Raw genomic sequence first — 21,687 nt, 5'->3', positions numbered from 1 at the left:
CTACTGGCTGCTCTCAGGAAGGCGGAGTTTCTCTCTGCTTTCTTCAAGTAATCCCATCAACGCCTTGGCACCATTCATGATTTTGGCTTAGGACAGGGACAGCTCATCTGCTGCAGGAGGAGAAAGCGCTTTAGGGCGCTGCCCCGTCAACGTTGCAGATCTGGTAACTGGCGTCTAGATTCTACGGCCCCATAAAAAGAATTTTGGCTCTGAAAGTGCTTCTCCAAAACCCCCGCAAAGTAGAAGCCAATTGAAATGCTAAAATTAGCAGGAGAGTTTGGTTTTGGGTTTGGTTTTTTGGTTTTTTTTTTAAGGAACACAGCAGTGAGATATATTTTTGCTACCAAAAGCAAAAGTGTCTAATATCTAAGTGAATTCTTCTTAACCTTTAATGAGATTTCTACAAATATTAGTTTGCTGTGCCTGTGGGTACAGGAAAGAACAATCTGCAAGATAAAATGTTTCTCTTGTCAGAAAGATCATCTTGATGTTTAAAAACCAGTGGGACTGTGAAAAGGAACAACTCCTTCAAAATCAAACTGGATCCCAGAAATGGTGGGATCTCTTAGAGAGGCATGAGAAGAACAATATTTTAGCACTGAAAGACTGCCAACATTACACTTTTATTAACCCCTTCACAACCAAAAATGGAATGGAACAACCTGGACAGGTGGAACAGACCAGAACAACCCCTTAAAAATCAAACTGGATCCCCAAAACAGTGGAATGAGTTAGAGACAATATTTTAGTACTAAAAGCATGCTTTATATTAGCACACTGTAATGCATTTGCACAGCACTTTGAAGATAGTCGCTCACATTTGTCATGAGTTGGACACTATGGCTGATGCAAGATCATTGGGAGAGGTGTCCAGAGTAAAACCTGGCCTAGTTTTGCTGGAGGAATTTCAATTATTGGTCCCTGAGGATGTGGGCAAGGTGTTTAGTTGGGTTCGGCCAACCACGTGCCTGCTCGACCCTTGCCCTTCATGGCTTATTAAATCTAGTAAAGGGAATTTTTAGCTGGGTCCAGCAGCTTCTAAGTGCCTCATTGAGAGAGGGAGTGGTCCTAGCTTCATTGAAGCAAGCTATTATTTGACCATTCCTAAAGAAACCCAGTCTGGACCCAGAGGATGTAAACAACTATAGGCCTGTGGCCAAGATTCCCTCCCTGGGCAAGGTGCTTGAGCGTGTTGTGGCTGACCAGCTCCAGACACTCTTGAAGGCAACGGACTATCTAGATCCATTTCAATCAGGCTTCAGGCCCTGCTTTTGAACAGAAACTGCTTTGGTCACCCTGTGGGATGACCTGTGTAGAGAGAGAGAGACAGGGGGAGTACAACCCTGTTAATTCTATTGGATCTCTCAGCATTTTTCAGTACCATTGACCATGGTATTCTTTTGGATAGACTGGCTGAGTTGGGTGTGGGAGGCACTGCTTGGAGGTGGTCCACTCCTACCTCTAAGCTCATTCCCAAAAGGTGGTGCTGGAGGACTACTTCTCAACCCCTTGGCCATTATGCTATGCAGTTCTTCAGGGTTCTCCCCTATGTTGTTTAACATCTACATGAAGCTTTTGGGAGAGGTCATTGGGAGATTTGGCTTGAGGTGTCATCAATATGCAGATGACACTCAGTTGTAGCTCTCTTTTTCATCAGACACAGGTGGATTGGTGACTGTTCTGAATCGGTGCTTGGATGCAGTAATGGACTGGATGAGGGTGAATAAACTGAGACTCAATCCATACAAGACTGAAGGACTTTTGGTCGGTGGTTCCTCTACCTGGGTGAATGATGTTCAGCCTGTTCTATATGGGGTTGCACTCCCCTGAAGGACCAGGTTCACAGTCTGGGGGTGCTCCAGTGATCCAGCATTGTCACTGGAGGCTCAAGTGGCCTCTGTGGCTTGGGGCGCCTTTTATCAGCTTTGGCTGATGCTCCAACTGCGACCTTACTTGGACAGATAGCTTGGCCACAGTTAGTCACACTCTGGTAATCTCTCGCTTAGATTACTGCAGTGTGTTGTATATGGGGCTGCCTTTGAAAATGCTCTGGAAACTGCAGCTGGTAAAAAATAGAGCTGTGAAATTATTAACTGGGACTGGATATTTTGACCATATTACGCCAGTGCTTTGTCAGCTGAACTGGCTCCCAGTCCATTTCCAGGCCCAATTCAAAGTGCTGGTTTTAACATTTAAAGCCCTAAATGGCTTGGGAGTGGGTTACCTAATAGGGCACCTTGCCCCATATGTCCCTACCCATACCTTAAGATCTTCTTCAGAGGCCTTCCTCCAGGTGCCCCTGACAAATGAGGCAAGATAGGTGGCTACAAGGGACAAGGCCTTTTCAGTGGTTGCACCCCATTGATGGAATAGCCTCTCAAGTGAGGTTCACCTGGCTTCGTCACTTTGTTCTTTTAGATGCCAGGTAAAGACCTTTTTGCTCACACAGGCCTTTGTTTTACTCCTATTTACTTCCATTTTCCTTTTTTTATCTCCCTCATTCAACTCTAGCCACATTGAAAACATCTTGGGGAGGAGAAATGGGAGGAGAGCTGGTCTTGTGGTAGCAAGCATGACTTGTCCCCATAGCTAAGCAGGGTCTGCCCTAGTTGCATATGAATGGGAGACTTGATGTGTGAGCACTGCAAAATCTTCCCCTCAGGGGATGAAGCTGCTCTGGGAAGAGCAGAAGGTTTCAAGTTCCCTCCCTGGCTTCTCCAAGATAGGGCTGAGAGAGATTCCTGCCTGCAACCTTGGAGAAGCCGCTGCCAGTCTGTGAAGACAATACTGAGCTAGATAGACCAATGGTCTGACTTAGTATATGGCAGTTTCCTATGTTCCTATCTTCAAAGATCATATTGTATCAGAAGTAGGTGTATGTTTTGGTTAGCATATCAGTTTGTATCCAGGAATTTCACCTACATGGAAAGCAATAGATGACTTCTACTGGTCTGTAAACTTAATTTCATCCCTGCACATTTTTTCATTCCGGTTGACAGAGCATGATGATTCTATAATCCATCTGGAGCTATTAAAGAGAGTTCTATTCTGTATACTCAGCTGGATATTATTTCATTTCTCTTTGATCTGCTGTAATTCTAAATGAAATTACATGGCCTGAATTAATTCCCTGAATCAAGATCTCTTGCTTTCACCCATTTTTTAAAATTCTGTTTGAAGCAGAATGGTAATCTCAAAAAATTGTTGATATTTTTCCAGTTAGACCAATCAAGGGGATTGCCATCTGATTTTCAAAAACAATCTGGAGGACTCTGCAGGGTTGGAGAAAGGAATGAATCTATGCTGACTGAAAACTATGTTTCTTGAAATTATCTGAGTGATCGAGCTTGTTCAAAATGACAACACTCCTTCACACTCCGGGCATTCAGACTTCAGTCTTCAAACTGTTATTCTGATCTGAAGTAGCACAACAGCAATACTCAAACTTTTAGTTTTGGTCTACAAAGTCCTTAAAGTTGCCTCATGCAGGATGTTGTGGCAGTGCTGTCTGTATAAGCCACACTATTGCCACAGTTACAATTTCTTGTAAAATCTGGATGCTAGAAACCATTTTTTTTATTGCTGTAGCTCAGGAGTACATGGGACAATCTTATTTTAGTATTTATGGACTGGTTTGTATATTTGTCTGCCAACTAACCACATGCAATAAGGATGTATGTGCACCATAAGTGTGTATATCCTCCAGCACAATGGGCACCTTTCTCTCATAGTATTTCCCTTATGGCACACACACATGTCCTTATTGCTTGTGGTTGATTGGTGTGGTTGATTGGCGTGATATTGCTTGTGGCTGATTGATTATAATCCAAACCAGCCATCTATCTTTTCTGCAAACTATGGATAGCACATAATAGATAAAAAAGCTGCCTTATCCCTGTGGCAAGCTGCTATTAAATGGTGAGTCTTTTTTCTCTCCCAAGATGCCTAGCAAGGCTTGTCACATGGATCCGCTTTGTCAGATGGATCCTCTTGGTTCACTAGAAGTGGCCTTACCATGAGAGAAGGTGAGGGGCCCATTTACACTACAGATTTTGAGTGCCATTGAATCAGTTGCCATTGAATCAATCACCCATGACACACAATCCATCAGAACATGCTCCTGTGCAGATTCCTTTGAAATTATTCTGAGCTATGCAAAAGGAACATAGGAAGCTGCCATATACTGAGTCAGACCATTGGTCTACCTAGCTCAGTATAGTCTACACAGACTGGCAGCTTCTCTAAGGTTTCAGGCAGGAGTCTCTCTCAGCCCTACCTTAGAGAAGCCAAGGAAGGAACTTGGAACCTTCTGCTCTTCCCAGAGCAACTCCATCGAGGCATCAATACCTCGCACTGACACTCTGCATCAGGAGTGGGAAGACTTCAGACTTACAAGGTCTACTTTGGTTTTTTTTACTAGAATCCCGAAGCTCACCAACCAGACCTAGGAACAAAAAGCAGCTCAGTGAGGGGGACTAGGGGTGTGCACGGAACCGCCATGCACTGTTTGGTTCAAATTCAAACTGAATGTGAACTGAACTGCCTGGTTCCTGTGCTAGTTCATTTGAACTGGTGGTGGTTGAGTTTGAGCAGTTGACCCAGTTCAACTGTCTTGCTTGTAAAAGGTAAGGTAAGGTAAAAGGTAAGAATCTGGTAAGGATTCTCCTTTACAAGCAAAGGGAGATTGCCTATGTAAAGCTGGGTTTGGGGGTGGGTGAGAGGACACCTTACTAGCTCTCATGGTGGCGACTCCCCGGTGATAGACACCAGCAACAGCCACCGGCGGGGTGCTCTGTATGCAAAGCCTCCGTATGTATAGGCTGGCTGAGACCAACCATCATCATCATCATCATCATCATCATTATATTTTACATTTTATATCCCACTCTTCCTCCTAGGAGCCCATAGCAGTGTACTACATACTTGAGTTTCTCCTCACAGCAACCCTGTGAAGTAGGTTAGGCTGAGAGAGAAGTGACTGGCCCAGAATCACCCAACTAGTTTCATGGCTGAATGGGGATTTGAACTTGGGTCTCCCCGGTCCTAGTCCAGCACTCTAACCACTACACCATGCTGGCTCTCAAAAGTTTTAAGATAATTTTAGTGGCCATTCTACCTGGTCATTATAACAATGATGCAACTTTATGGAAGAACTGGTACCTGGATTATCTGTTTTTCTCTTCCTTCCCTGTCCCCTTTTCCTTTCACAGCATGCTTGTTAGAGTGTAAGCCTGCAGACAGAAATTTGATTTAAAAATATTTGTACACCATCTAGAACATTTTAGACACATCTATCTATCTATAGAAAATTGAATGTGTTTGTCTGTTCCCTATACATTCCCATACCCTTTGAGCTAAGGGGACCAAACTTTGCACAGTGACTTCCTAGGACCCTATGAGTAATGTAGGGTATCCCGGAACCCCGACAACAGACAGATGGATTCACAACGGGTATAGCCACAAAATGGATATGGATGCAATTACAAAGAGAAACTCACACCATAAGCCCAAGCAATGCCGGGTACTCAAAACTAGTTAGAAATAATAAGTGGAAACCATGACAAAAAGACTGCATCAGATCTGAACGTTCATGTTATATTGGTGAGAAACGAACAGAAGGTGACATTGATGAGCAGCAGGAAGGTGAAATGTGAGGTTGGGAGGGCCCCGTTAGAATGGGTTACTTTGTTTTCTTTTGTATTTTATTGGTTTCAAATTTTTAGGACATCCTCTCTTTGTGGTTAGCATTTTCTCACTTTTTTTTCTTTAATAACACCAACGGTCATCCACTGTCAATGATTTTGCTTGCACCCTACCTGCCTCAAATGCTTCTCCCAATTCTTTCACTCACTCGCAAAACTAGAGTGTTATTGGTTGTGCCCCTTTGATTGGCAGCAGAAGAACCTCCTTTCAGAACCTTTATTTGAGCATTCCGTGGCTGCAAAGCATATGTGCTCCCTGCCTCTTTGGGGGTGGTTTTTGGTTTTGTGGGAAGGTCTGGGGTCCCCCTCCCAATGTTTTTTCACATGCTTTGTGTTCCCTCTCAATACCCTGAGACATGCCTTGTGTTCCCTCTCATCCCACAATAGGAACTTGTGGAGGCTCTGTGCTTTCCCACACATTGTTAGCAATCAGCAATATATTCATTGATAATACGTTTCATAACTTGTGTACAATTTGGTTGTAATGCACACACTTCAGACCGAATGAAAATTACATCCCACAGGTATAGGAAATGTCAAGGAGCATTATACAGGGGGGGGGTGAGAAATACAAAGCAAGTGAAGTTCACTTGTGCTGAGCATAGGAACAGTCTTCTCTCCAGAGTCCTGAGGATGAGTGGGATGGCTGACTAAGAACAAAGATGCATGAGCAGTGAAGTGGGCTGGTTTAATTACTGCTAATTTCAAGGCATTTGCACAGTGTCTTTTTATAGCCTTACTCAAGGGCAAGGAACTGGAATTTCACTGTAGCAACCAGACTCTGACCCATGTGATAAAGCCAAACTATAACTGACATTATCCAAATGAACAGTCATATTATTTAAGCACTTTAACCATGTCAGGAACCAATTGTACCATGCATTGCATTAATAACTTTATTGCAAAGAATTTGATTAGAACTAATACCCAACGTGACCCCGCACTTCTTTTGGTTTGACTGATTGTTCCAGGATTGCCTGTTGATTTTGGGACCCATGTGAGTGTGACACCAGAGGCAAACACTTATCCTCTCTAAGCCACCATACAGTAGGAAGCAAAAATATACCAAAGAGATGTTACAGAGTGTATTCTGTTTGTGTGGATTACAGAGCAAACACCAATGAGAGGTTTTTATGATAACTTTACTTGGGATACAAAGGCACAAAGAGGTCGGTATAGAACTTGCTGACTCATGAACAAACAGGAACAGGAAGCAGAACAGAAACTTCTTGCTCGCCCAACAAATATGGAGGAAACTATAGTGCCCCCTCTGGCTTCATAGTATGCAAACTATACAGCAAACTAGGCTGCAACTGTGCATAATCTCAACAAGAGAAACACCCTTTAAACCAGTGTATGGGTTTTAAGAAATGTTCTTTCCAGGAAATGGTAATTCTTTCTGTATGATGCAAGAGGCTGGCCACTCAGATGCATCTTCAAGTCTAGTATAGTCCATTCTATACTCATTCATCTTGTACTGAAGTGAATAGCAAATCTTCATTTCCTGATCTAGAGTAGCTCCCACTGATAAACCCCTTTCATTCCATAACCAAAACCATACTGTGAGGTGGGACTCATTTTAGAATATTGATATGCACCACTTTTTATTAATTATATTTAGCAACTCTGCTAACTGGGCAAAGAAGCACCTTTTACCATGGTGATTCTCTTTATTTAGCAGGGGGAGAGTAACTGGCCCTATCCACCCCCAGCACAGTACTTCCAGTGACTGTTGTTGGTGTCTATCTTATGTTTCTTTTTAGAATGTGAGCCCTTTGGGGACAGGGTTTCATCTTATTTGTTTGTTATTTGTCTATGTAAACTGCCCTGAGCCATTTTTGGAAGGGCGGTATAGAAATCGAATTAATAATAATAATAATAACAACCCCCAGTGAGGCACTACCTTGGTGTGGTTGTGGGGCTTGTGTGCTCTGATGAAGGTGAGAGCTATGCCAGAGGTCCAACCATACTGGACAGGTCTCACCAGAGGAGCCAGACAAAGAGTGCCTCCCCCATCAACAATATGGTGAGACGTAACTTTAATAAATCTATACCGGATTGGTCGTCACCCGGGTCAACAAGGACCACGCCAGATGCTATAGTCCCTGGACATCTGGTGGCAAGTGGGCAACAGGACTCAGGATCTTCAGTTGAGCAACCAGGGCTGGAGACAGCAAAGTTACTGGAAGAAACGTCGCTTAACCGAAAAAAATATACGAAAAATGCCAACAAGGAAATAATGATCTGCTATTACAAGTCTAGTCCAACTAGAAGAGGTTATTTAAAAAGAATGTACCAAATTTGGAAAGAGAAGCATCCAGACACAGAAATAACAGAACAAAGGCTAGCAGACCACAGAAGATTCATAATAAGAAATAAAGTATTCACAGGAGTAGAGCTGGAAGAACTGCAAAGAGCAACACAGGCTCAAGATATGGAAGAAGAATTATCACCAATTGAAGAAGTTGCTCAGGCGCAGGTGGAAGAGGTGTTGGAAATCGAGGATGCCACTGTTGCTGAACTGTTTCAAAATCAAAACCAGGCAACCTCCCCTTTGCCTTCACCTCAAAAACCCGAATGCCGTTTAACAGAAAAGCAACAAGAACTAAAGCAAAAAATATCTGAGCACATGAACCAAACAACCACCAGGGTTCGACTTCCAGCTCTAAAAACAGTTGCCAAAAAACAACTTGCTCAGGCATTAAAAGATGTCAGTGCTGCAGTTGCAGAAATAACCAATAATTTGCAAGAAACAAACCAACTAATGTACAGTGCAGCAACAATAACAACACAAGAGCTCGGATATAAGATCAGTGGACCTGTCAAAAGAGAAAGCAGTACATCACCTAAATGGAAGATTAGATTAGAAAATAAAATCTCCAGGCTTAGATCAGATGCTAGTAAATTGAAAGATATGAAAGACAAGAAGCTGAAGAATGAAAACACCAAACAGTATCTGATCCAAAAATACCACCTAGATTCAAGGAAAATTAGAGAAGTCCTGGAAATAATAAAGCAGCAAATAACAGCAGTGTCAAAGAAGATTAGCAGATATGAAGCCAGAATTACACAACGCAGGCAAAATCTCCAATTCCAGTCGAATCAGAGATGTTTCTACCAAAGCATAGAAGGAGAAACTTCAAGGAACCTAGAAACACCAAATAAAAGAAGAAACAGTGCAATTCTGGGGGAAATTATGGAACAATCCAATAGATTATAATAAAAAAGCAGGCTGGATGAAAGAGGTCAAAAATGTAACCAACTAATGCAAGATCTAATAATAACACAAGAATTAATAAGTGAAAGAGCAAAGAAAATTAAAAATTGGACTGCACCAGGCGACAATGAACTGCATGGCTTTTGGCTTAAACACCTAACAAGCCTTCATAAACAACTATCAAAACAGTTCAATCACATTATGAAAGGCGGTGTTATTGAACAATGGCTAACAACTGGGAAAACCCATCTCATCATGAAAGACCCAGCAAAAGGTGCAGTTCCAAGTAACTATAGACCGATAACCTGCCTGCCAACCATGTTCAAATTATTAACTGGAATAATAGCAGATGAAGTGATGCAACACTTATTAACTAACAATCAGCTTCCAGTTGAACAGAAAGGAAATTGCCCGAACACCAGAGGCACAAAAGACCAGCTGCTGATTGACAAAATGATTTTAGGAAAGTGCAAGAGAAGAAAAAATAATCTAAGTGTTGCATGGATTGACTACAAGAAAGCCTTCGATTCATTGCCTCACACATGGATACTAAAATGTTTAGAAACAACTGGTGTCAGCAAAAACATTCAGATATTTATTAAAAAAGCAATGAGCATGTGGAGTACACAGTTAACAATCAATGGCAAGGCACTTGGACAGGTTAGCATTAGAAGAGGCATTTTCCAAGGAGACTCATTATCCCCTCTATTGTTTGTAATAGCCATGACCCCACTTTCACAAATACTAAACAAAACAGGCCTCGGATACCAAACATCTAAAACATCCAGTAAAATCAACCATCTGCTGTACATGGACGATCTGAAGTTGTATGGAAAGTCCCAGTCAGAAATCGAATTACTGCTAAACACTGTCCGTATATTCAGTAGCGATATAGCAATGGAGTCTGGACTAGACAAGTGTGCTGCATTAATAATGAACAGAGGAAAAATAACAAAAACAGAAGGAATAGAACTGCCCAATGGAAGCAAGATCAAGAACCTGGAAGAGAAAGAACCTTAGAAATACTTGTGCATTCTCCAGGCTGATAACATTGCACACACTGAAGTTAAAAGAAAAATTGGAAGTGAATACATCAGGAGAGTTCAAAAAATCCTCAAGTCCAAACTCAATGGCGGGAACACCATACAAGCCATAAACACCTGGACTATACCTGTTATCAGATACACTGCAGGAATAATAGACTGGACCCAGGCAGAGCTCGAGACGCTAGATCGTAAGACCAGGAAAATCATGACCATCAATCATGCTCTGCACCCCCACAGTGATGTAGATAGGCTATACCTCCCTCGCAGCTCAGGTGGAAGAGGAATGCTGCAAGTCCATCAAACAGTAGAGGAGGAGAAAAGAGGCCTTGAAGAATATATAAAGGACAGTGAAGAAGATGCACTTCAAATGGTCAAGAACGAGAAACTATTCAACACCAATGAAACAAAGCAGGCCTACAAGAAAGAACAAGTCAAGAACTGAGCAGAAAAATGGAGAAATAAGCCCCTGCATGGTCAATATTTGCACAATATAAGTGGAAAATCAGACATCACCAAGACCTGGCAATGGCTTAAGAATGGCAACTTGAAGAAAGAAACAGAGGGTTTAATACTGGCTGTACAAGAACAGGCACTAAGAACAAATGCAATAAGAGCAAAAGTCAAAAAATCCACCACAAACAGCAAGTGCCGCCTTTGTAAAGAAGCAGATGAAACAGTGGACCACCTAATCAGCTGTTGTAAGAAGATTGCACAGACTGACTACAAACAAAGGCATGACAAGGTAGCAGGGATGATACACTGGAACATCTGCAAAAAATACAAGCTACCTGTAGCCAAGAATTGGTGGGACCATAAAATTGAAAAAGTTGAAGAAAATGAAGATGTAAAAATATTATGGGACTTCCGACTACAAACAGACAAACATCTGCCACACAATACACCAGATATAACTGTAGTCGAGAAGAAAGAAAAACAAGTCAAAATAATCGACATAGCAATACCATGGGATAGCAGAATAGAAGAAAAAGAAATAGAAAAAATCACCAAATACAAAAATCTACAAACTGAAATTGAAAGGCTGTGGCAGAAAAAGACCCAAATAATCCCAGTGGTAATTGGCGCCCTGGGTGCAGTTCCAAAAGACCTTGAAGAGCACCTCAACACCATAGGGGCCACAGAAATCACCACCAGCCATTTACAAAAAGCAGCTTTACTGGGAACAGCCTATATTTTGCGACGATATCTATAATAACCAACAGTATTGATGATAAAACTCAGCCATCCCAGGTCCTTGGGAAGGACTCGATGTCTGGATAAAACAAACCAGTCAATAATACCTGTCTGACTGTGTAAACAAGAAATAATATTTATATGCCCCAACAACAAAACGTTAAGGCAGTTTACATAGCAAAAGGAATGAGAAGATGGTTCCCCCAGCAGTCAGTGGGAGGGAGGGACAAGATACTTTAGCAACTTGTTCAACCAAGTTGCTATTCCTCTGCTAAATGCCACTTTAAAAGGTGCTTCTTTGCCCAGTTATCAGGGGACTTGCTACAAACAACTCACTGCACCATGAAAGAGTATGAGGCCATTCTCACGCGTGGGTTGAGGCGGGGGAGTGGCGACGCAGAAGACTGAAGAAGCCCACCTTCCCTGCAGACAATCTCCAAGGACCATTTGGGTGCACAATCCCCCAGAAATCCCACAATGCACTGCATGATGCATTGTGGGGATCCTCCCCAGTGACGGGCAGGTGTCCATCAGTGTTTCTGCTCCAGCTGAAAGCAGCTGCCACTGACACATGATCATTTCAATGAGGTTCACAGAGCGCTTGCTCCCTTAACCTCATTGAAGAGGTGGGCTCCTTAGGCGGGTTTGCCGCCAAGGTGCTGCTGGGATCCGTGTGGACTCAAGGATATATGTCCTCCCCACCTTGTTCAATTACAGCTACATCCTGGCCTGTATGGTTTGCTTCAAATACCAACCAAGGAAACACAATCTAGATCAAGAAAATAGCATGGAACGGATTAAATTGTCCCTTCCCCCTATCAGTGCAGCCCCAGTCTGAACCCCTCCCTTCCTGCAGCTGATTCTAGCTGTAAAAAAGCCCCCAAAGGATATCAGATCTTCCATTACTACCGGGCTCCCATTGTATAATTTCCAGGATTACATCTTGTTGGGCTGGAAAACTCAACACAGGTTAGGTTTAAAGGGTTCCTTCCTTCCTCAGAGAGCCAGAGTATCAACCTGTGCAACAGTGAATTTTCTTTCTGACTGTGATACACTGAAAAATAGGGCAGGGCAGGGCTCGTGTGCTTGGAGCTTCCTGGGCCGTGGTTAGGCTTGCTGCTGCACTATTTTTTAACCTAAACAGATCGTTAAATAATCCCAAAACCTTCAGTTTAAAATCAGAATTAAGATGCTTTCCGTTTTCACTTGTGTTCTGCAAGGTATAGAAATTACAATAAAGTGTAAATTTCTACACTAAAAGTGTAGAAATTGCAAAAAAAATTAGTGAAGACTCTATCCAGACTTTTGGGCAATAAGCAGGCATGGACAGAGGCTGGTGCTGGTCCATGTTCAGCCGCCACCATGCCTCCTGGCCCCACCCCCACATCTGACATCAGACACAGAGGGCTGTCTAGCCACGCCCCCATGTCTGACATCAGGCGCAGGGGCATGGTCTCCCTCCCAAATGGGGCCATGCTGCCCCATTTTGGAGGGAGTTCAGCCCCTCTGCATTGGCAGTGAGGCCAGGAGTGGCTTTAAACGGCACTCTGGTCATTCTTCCAATGCAGCATGGGCTGATTTTGGTCCCAAACAGGGCCGCACGGCCCAGTTTGGTTGCAAAATAATGCCCCCTGCTTCTGACGTCAGATGCGGGGGGCATGTCTGGGGCCATGAGGCACAGCCCCGGGGGGAGGGGGGGCTGCCCGTTTCTTTGAATCTGTTTGCCCAATGGTGGCTTCGCCCCTACCAAGGAGCTATCCTTTAGTCTTTTAAATGTTTGGCTGTATTTGTTCTGTTTTAATGTTTTATTGAAATTTTTTTATCTTCACCACCCTGCGGTCTTAAGACAAAGGGCAATATATAGAAATAAATAAATATATATACATAAATGGCATCTTAACTTCCATATAAGCAGGGGTGCACAACTCAAATGCCCAGAAGGCCAGAACGAACAATGAGATCAATTTTCAGCACATTATTACATTAAAATTAATTAATATTAATAAAAGCAATTATTAATTACTTCTGCATCTTTCCCTCCATCAAGGGAACCATAATTTTAACCAGGAATAGTGGCCAGAAAACAGTCAGTGGGGCACCTGTACTGCATGCCAGCCCCAAAGAGATTCCAAATGACATCCTTTCCCTAAATCGCTGTTGCTTTCAGGCTGCAATCCTAAGCATATTTTCTCAGTACACCATAGCATGTATTTCTAGTGGAACATGCATAGTATGGGGTTGTAAAGCAGTTTCCAGAGATGATTCCCACCCCAAGAAGAGGAAACAGAGTGAAAGTGTGAATCTGTTTTTCTAGGGCGCTCTCTGCCTGATGCTGCTGCCACCAGTGTTCCACTCCAGCCATTGCTGCTGCTGATGAAGCAGTAGCAGTAGCAGTAGCAGTAGCAGCAGCAGCAACAACAACAACAACAGGTTCACTCACTCATTGGTCTATCATTGCACGTGCATCTCGTCTGATCTCAAGCGGCCAACTGCACTGTGCCTCACTGCTGCTCTTGGATAATCCAATAGTTCTTCATTACTTCTGCTGTTGCTGTAGGATATTCCTACCTGGGGGCCAGCAGGCCAAATCTGGACCCTAGGCCTTATGTTGTGCATGCTTGCTGTAAATAATTTACCATCTCATATCTTATGCTGACTTTAGAAATAAGGTTCCATGCATCCACATCTTGCCTTGGTTTTTCTGCTTGAGATCAGCTGGGGAAGGATGCATCTAGTCAGAAATTCAACAAGTGCAGATTCCCCATTCACTTGCTAGAGATTTCTGCCTCATGTATCTGAACAAGGCGCAGTTTTCCCCCAAAATGTCCAGCCAGAAACCTACAATTTCTGGTGCATTGTCCTGCATCCAATTGCTGATGTATCTGCAGCATCCCATAAATGGGCTGCTAAGAGAATATGGCAGCAGTACTTTATACTAGACCTGCTTTCCCACAGCATGCAGTTGTGGTCCTTAAATAAGCTGCACCCCCAAATTCAACAGGCAGTTTCAGTCCTAGAAAATTGTCCAGGTAGATACCATTTCCTCAACAAAACATTATAAGCTAACAGTTACTTTCTAGAGTTGAAGGGTCAGGGTTTTATTCCAACAGCTTAATCTCAGCCTTTTTACATCATATCTGCACCAGGTATGGAGAGGTGGTGTTGGATGTCACCTAGTTGATGTCTGCAAACTTTCGGGAAGATTGGACAGATGGTTTAGAATACCATGTATATAGCTTATATTGGCAGAATGTTGAAACAACTCATCTTAATTATACTGGAAGTACCAAGCCAGTATAATATATCATAAGGCTCTAGTGCTCTGTCCTCCATAGGACAGTGACTATTAGCCTTATGCAAAGGCTAATTTGAGGTCTTGGCAAGGGATTAAGCATATGAGCCAAAGGGATCCATTGGGTAGTAATTATCATGCCAAACTCAAGGAGATTTTTTGATGTCTGAATGTTTTAGGCAGATCTTGATTGATGCATTCCAGCCATATGGAACAACTGAAAGCCAGAACTTTGAGCTAAGACACAAATATTTAGCGCCAAGACTTGTTTTCAGTGCCAGACCTCAGTGTGTACACCAGGAGCGTAGTAAGGCTGGAGTGGCCCAGAGACAAGATTTTAAAATGCCCCCCTCTCTACTGAAGCTCATCTTGAATTATTTTTTTAAGGGTTTTGCAAATTGTGGATGATGCAAGTCATTTAATGGTACTAGAGAAAGACATGCTGTTCTGGTAGCTCCAAGTCTTAACACCCACATCAATTTGGAAGCTGAATACAACTGAAGGAAGCCCAGGTGGGTCCACGGCAGGGGGAGTCAGTCATGTGACTTGCCTCTGGGGGGCCCCCCAAGGCAGTGGGCCCCCAGACAACTGTCTCCCCTTGCCCTATTATAGTTATGCCCCTGGTGTACACCACACGGGCTTCTGGGTCCTATTTTCCTATAACTTTAGGACTCATCACTAGTGTTCCCTGTAACAGGGTATCCCAGATGTTGACTACCACTCCTAGCATCCCCAAAGGCCATTGCAGCAGGGAATGATGGGAGTTGTGGTTAACAACACCAGAGATTTCTTGTTATGGGAGAACCTTGATAATTGCGGACCCTGCATCCATGGTTTCGCGTATCTACGGTCGAGTAATTGCCACCTAACCTTGGTATATGAGATAAAATTAGGCATTTAAAGAGAAGACTCATGTATGACCTCCAAGGCCATTTCTGCCTGCCGTTTTGAGGACAGGAGCTATTTTGTGGCTCCTTTTTGTGAAGAAAGAAGAAAACACAATTTTCCATGCAAAAAACATGATTTTTAAAAAACTTTTGGAGGGCATTGCTGGACAGCTGGGAACACACAGAGCACGAAAGGGTTCTTACCCTCCCTGCATTTCCCCCACTTTCAGTCCATTTTTCATCTCATTTCCCCCCCTTTTCTTCTGTTTTTTCCTTTTTTGCTGCCTTGGAAACCTAACCCACAATTCCCATTGCCTTAATGCCCTGTTATCTGCAGTTTTGCTATCCGCCCCCCCCCCCCCCAGAATGGAACCCCCGCAGAGGTGCGCCTAGGTAATTTTGGAGCCTGGACCTAAAGGCCTTTGGTGTCCCCCACCCGGCTGCAAGTAAAGCATCATTTTTTAACACGTAAGTTCTTGAGGGCACAAACCACACCACCCAAGACAGACTAAAGATGATTTGGGGGGCCCTGGGGTGTGTGCAGGCCCTGGACCTCGGCCCTGAAGTCCAGGGGTAAGAGCACCTCTCCCCGCAGATATTGGGGATCTCCTGTACAGGGAACACACACACACACACACTCAAGCCAAAAGCACAAACTGAGGCATTCTGCTGCTGGACCAGAGTAGCATCCAGTTACTGACTTCTTTACTAGCACAGGACTGTGCCAGGACTGACTATTGCCTGCTAAAATCCAGGACATTTGTAAAAATGTTTTAGATCATTTCTATGGAACTATATCCAGGTAAAAACACAGATACATACATACATAGGGAGGGAGGGAGGAAAGGAGGGAAGAATGCTTCACAAATTATGAAGGCAAGTAAGTAGAAGCGAATCAAAGGTTCTCAGCGAGCACGCTCCCATGTAAGCTGAATACATTTCGTGTTGTCGCTACCTGCCAATGTTGGGTTTACAATATCTGCTTCCTTTCCTACACCGGTAACTTATTTTGAAGTTGGGTGGAGAATGTTGGGTGGGAAAGGATACCTGAGTTCAGAAGATACAAAATGCTCAATTTTTTTGACTCATGCTGGTGTATGCAGGCTCCAGGAACCTCCATTTCCCTCCTACTTAATTGCCCCTGTGATTTTATGCTCTAAACCACCTAGAGAGTTCGGTAGTGAGCAGTATACAAGTTTGTTAAATAAGTAAATAAATAATAAATGTGTGGAGAGAGAGAGAGAGAGAGAGAGAGAGATCACACAATAAATCCAAAAAGCATTATCTGAAAGTTTGTGAAACACTGTATGAACATTTCTGACAGAGAAACCCTGCTGAAGTTAAGAAGGTCTGGCCAGTAAATGGAGGGAGGGCAATCTTGGAACTCCATGTTGTTGTTCTCAAAGTGTTTTACATAGAAAAAGAATAATATGGTTCAGTTTGTGGTCCCAAAAGGTTCACATTATAAAAATAAACTCAAGGTAGGCAGACACCAGTAATAGCCACTGGAGGGATTCTACATTCATGCTGAATCCATTGCGCTTCCCCTGCTAAATGCAGGTGTACAAATTTGATAATAAATAAATAAATAAATAAATAAATTAAATAAAATAAATAAATAAATAAATAAATAAATAAATAAATAAATGCGTAGCCACTTAAAAAAGGTACCTCTTTGCCTTAGTAGCATATGCCATGCCAATATATGCCACTTTAAGTTCCATGGAAAAGGAAGGATATAAGTGATACTAATAGGCAAAACACATATGCATATAAAAATGAAGCTACACATCACAGGCAAATACATATACCCTTGCTCTCTCTGCCACTTTGCAAGGCATGCCCCCACCCTGATGATCTTTTTCTCCCAGCAGGGTTTCCAGTGTATGTTGACCCTCCCAAAGGTGTCCAGAATGCTACAGTGGAAAACCACAAATTGAGAGCTGGTTGTCAGCTGAAAAAGGCAGGTTTAAGCGCTCCCTCCCCTCCAAATTGCCCCCTCCCAAAGCTGATTTTTCCTATAAGAAGAAGCTATTATAGGTTTGCAATACACATACACTGCAATACACAATTGTTTCTTGGTGTTTTATGATTTTAATGTTTAATAGATTTTAACTATAACTTTTATGGAATTTTATTGTATTTTAACTTTTGTAAACTGCCTTGAGATGCCTTATGAAAGGCAGTACAAAACTGAACAATAAATACATCCATGCAACCTTGTTTTATAGTTGCTTCCCTCATGCACACAAGGATACAACGGACCTGTCATACAGAAGTTAATATACTCTTTCTTGCCTTGTATGTGAAGTTTGGTCTTAAGCCACATAATCCTTTGAAGATAATTTTTTATATAACTTGGCAAGCTTCCTTAGCCAAAGTCCTCTCCAATTACTATTAGTTAAAGGCCGGATCTTTGACTCCTGTGTGAAATAATCAACTTATGCCTCAGCAAGCAAGGATAAATATTCAATGATGAGGATAACTGCTGCTCCATACAAGGTCTTTCTCTCGCTCATTTGGTTGCTTTCCTGTCTGCAGTATTTACCATTCCCCTGCTAGCATTAGAACTGCCAAATGGCTTTCTGATATGGACGGCAATAGGATTTCAGACATCTCAAAATTAGGCCAATTTCACCACTTATAAATTAACCACAGAGTTGATCTAATTGCTTAATATCTAAATGGTGTTCTGAAGCAAATGCTTTCCAATAATGCAAAAAAATTGGTTTTAAATATCTCTGTATTTACAGAAGGCCTAGAAGGTTGGTTTTATTTCTCAATTCACTGCAGCACTAAGCCACAGAATCAGAACTGTCTCCATAAATTACCCCCATATATCAACAGTAAAACTATACAATTAAATTGTTAAACATGCAGTCCTATGCACACTCCATTGAACTCAGTGGATTGCAAAAGTTGAGAGACCGACAGTAACTTGCCAGAAATGTGCTATGGTAAGAGTCAAATAATCTTGAAGATGGAGCCAAACAACGCCAGCACAGCATCCCTCCAGTGGCTGTTTCTGGTGTCTAAATTATGATTCTTTTTTAGATTGTGAGCCCTTTGAGGACAGGGATCCATCTTATGTATGTATTATTTCTCTATGTAAACCGCTTTGGAATCTTTTGTCGAAAAGCAGTATATAAATATTTGTTGTTGTTGACCCCACACAGAGCATCTGTGCGCTAGTGTATTCAGCCCCCGCTCACCCGTTCCTTCCCCCACCCACTTACCGCTCACCCTTTTCTCCCCCAAACCCACTTGCTGCTCTGTCATTCATCGTCCCCCGCCCACTCGCCACTTGGCTGTTCACCCCCCCCGCACCTGCTCACCTGGCAGCTGCAGGTCTGGGGTCGCACTGGGGTCCATTCAACCTGTCATTTAGCCAGCAGGCGGGCCCAGAGAGGGAGGCTGTGCCGCTCTCTCCACCACCTGCTCAGCCAGTCTCCATTTTCTGGTCTCCATTTTCGCTGCCTGCTCGCCTGCTTGGCTGTTTTATCTCTCCACCCAGCCTACCGCTGCCACTGCTGGCTGCTTCATCTTCCCCCTCGCACTGCCCGCCCACCCATTCACCTTTCTTTATGACCACCTGCCACTTTCCCTCCCCTCCACCACCACATTCTCCCCCCCCGCCGCTTTCCTCTCCCCCTCCCAGCAGCTCGCTTGCAAACTCTCGCAAGAGCTGCCACACATGGAATTTGCGATGGGTTGCGTCTTAGAGAATACAAATATGACAAATATTTATAAACCACTTTTCAACCAAAGTTCCCAAAGTGGTTTGCATGCAGAAATTAATTAATTAATTAATTAATTAATTAAATGGATGCCTGTTGCCAAAGGGCTCCCAGTCTAAAAAAGAAACACAACAAAGACACCAGCAACCACCACTGGAGGGATGCTGTGCTGGGGTTGGATAGAGCTAGTTGCTCTCCCCCTGCTAAATAAAGAAAATCACCACTTTAAAAAGGTGTCTCTTTGCTCAGTTAGTAGGGGATATATATATGTATCTTGTCCCTAAAGGGCTCACAGAATAAAAATAAATACAAGGTAGAGAAGCCAGTAACAGCCACTGAAGGGATGATGTGCTGGGCTTATCTCCAAGAGCAAAAAACTTATTGTACTACAGGGGTCTATACACATATACCACAAAAAGTATGAGTGAAGAAGTCCACACACTACAGCAACCTGGCGACCTCCATTTCTGGCATGGCAAAACTAATGCTTTCAACAATTGTTGTAAGTTATTTTGGGATTATTACTTGCCACAGTCAGCACACCTTCAATCTGGATCTACAGTTTTGTTAGTCAGTATATAAGGCAAGTTTCAAGAGATTGGTGCACGAGCAAGCCACGCATTTACTTTTATAAGAGAATTGGCTAGAAGTAACAGAAGAGGTAGCATAACAGTAAGTACCATACAAACTGCTGACTTTTTGTGGCTGTTGTAATATAGTTTTTGACAAAGTGTTTTTATGTTGTTCTGTCTTTATATCCCTCACCAGTTGAGTGTTATTCCAGCTCAAATATATATTTACCTTTGGGACTGAGACAGGAACATGTTTTCACCACATTTGGCAATATAACCAATCAATTGTAAGTTCTGCTTAAACTTATTGTTTAATTTATCAATATGATAATGGGTACAAAGTATCCCATGTGGGAATATACTGGGGGGGGGGTGTGTGTCTTTGATGGCACACTTTACCTTTTACGCTTCTTGAAATATGATAGAGGTTTACATAATGATTAAGTTTCTCAAAAGATCAAGACATTGGAGTATGCTGACCAATGTCAGTTCACAAGACTGATTTCCACTAGCACTTGACAAAGAAGTATCTTGAAACAAAGGTCATTGGTTGCCGTAGTGTGTGGACTTCTTCACTCATATTTTCACCTTATGGACTCCATTGCTCGATTTTGATACATGTCAAAGATGACATGTGGACATTGTCATCTATGTGTTGTATTCATTTCCACTATGGATTCCATTGTTTCTTGTTGAAAATACAATTGTTCTAGCCATACTCATTAACTGATCTATACTGAATACATTTTCTATAATAGCAATACTCTATCATATTGTGTTTTATTCTTCCTCACTGGACAGTGGTGGGGGATCTTTTTGGTTCTTTGGGGGCTTATCTCCAAGCCACTAATCTTGTGAACTATAGCTTGTGAGCTGCTTTGATACCTACTTATCTCCAGGCCGTGAGTCTTGTGAACTGACCCCCAGTAGGCATATTCCATTTCTAACCAGGAGGGCCTGTTGAATGTGACATATTTCCTAATGCTTCCAGTGCACCTAAATCTGTCACCAGACAAATGTACTGTGCAGATACCTTCAGGCTCAGCTAGAACATTCTTGATAGATTGATAAACCTTTGCAGGAATCAAATACTTCTGCCAAGAAGTTACTTGGCAGGCTTGATTCAAAGCAATAATCAGCTGGAGTTTTGCCATCACACCTTCTTAATCCCAGACCCCAAACTGGAATTCCATCTATGGGTCTGAGCACCTTCAATAAACAGAAGATGAGCCATGCACTGATGAGATCAGTGCACAGGACTTGTGACTTGAAGATACTCACTGGTCTTTGTTGTGGAAAAATAGATTTCTATGTCCTTTCTATTTTGCTGGAAACACTGTCTTCATCTCTACCAGAAGGAAAGAGAGCTGTGACCATATCAGAGCTGTGGAATTTTCTATTTGTGCATAACAATATTCTTGTGTGGGAAGGTTAGGTAATAATATTGAAAGTGAGCCCTGCCAGAATCCAAGAGGATCAACTGAGATGGAGAACACAGATGCAAAAGCCTCCTACACACGTTTCTGTCACAGACACAGCATGGGGCAGGAAATAAAAAAAGGCTAGAGGAAGACTGAAAGCTCTTGCTCATAGTTCCAGGCAGAGCCAAGCAGCAGTAATTAACCTAGGTGCGGGCTGTCCATCACTGCCTAGTACCAAGAGCTGGCTTGATATCACTGTCAGGTTGATCAGCCTCCTCATCCTTCATTCTTGCATGCGAGTCAGGCTACTTAGGGACTGAGCAAAAACTGAATGGTTTCGGGCAGATCACTTACCTCACACACAATAATTCAAATGCTCTTCCTGTTCATGAGACATGTGGGTCAATGTCTGTCTTGTTAGTTGTCAAACAACTGATTGCTAAGTAGAGAGACAGTGTTTTTCTTCTTTTCCCCACCGCTCAAACTAGGCGATTATTGCAAAACAGCAATCGGCTCTGAAAGTTGCTAAGAAACTTAGTCAGCTCTTTAGTGGTGACAGACAAGACAAGATTCTCAGCCACTGTAAGGCAGCCAATTTGAAAGACTTTTTGTGCATTCCAAA

The sequence above is a fragment of the Hemicordylus capensis genome, chromosome 6 (assembly GCF_027244095.1).
Source record: "Hemicordylus capensis ecotype Gifberg chromosome 6, rHemCap1.1.pri, whole genome shotgun sequence".
Classification (NCBI taxonomy): domain Eukaryota; kingdom Metazoa; phylum Chordata; class Lepidosauria; order Squamata; family Cordylidae; genus Hemicordylus; species Hemicordylus capensis.
The sequence above is the reverse complement of the archived record's forward strand: the minus strand, read 5'-3'. Positions refer to the sequence as shown.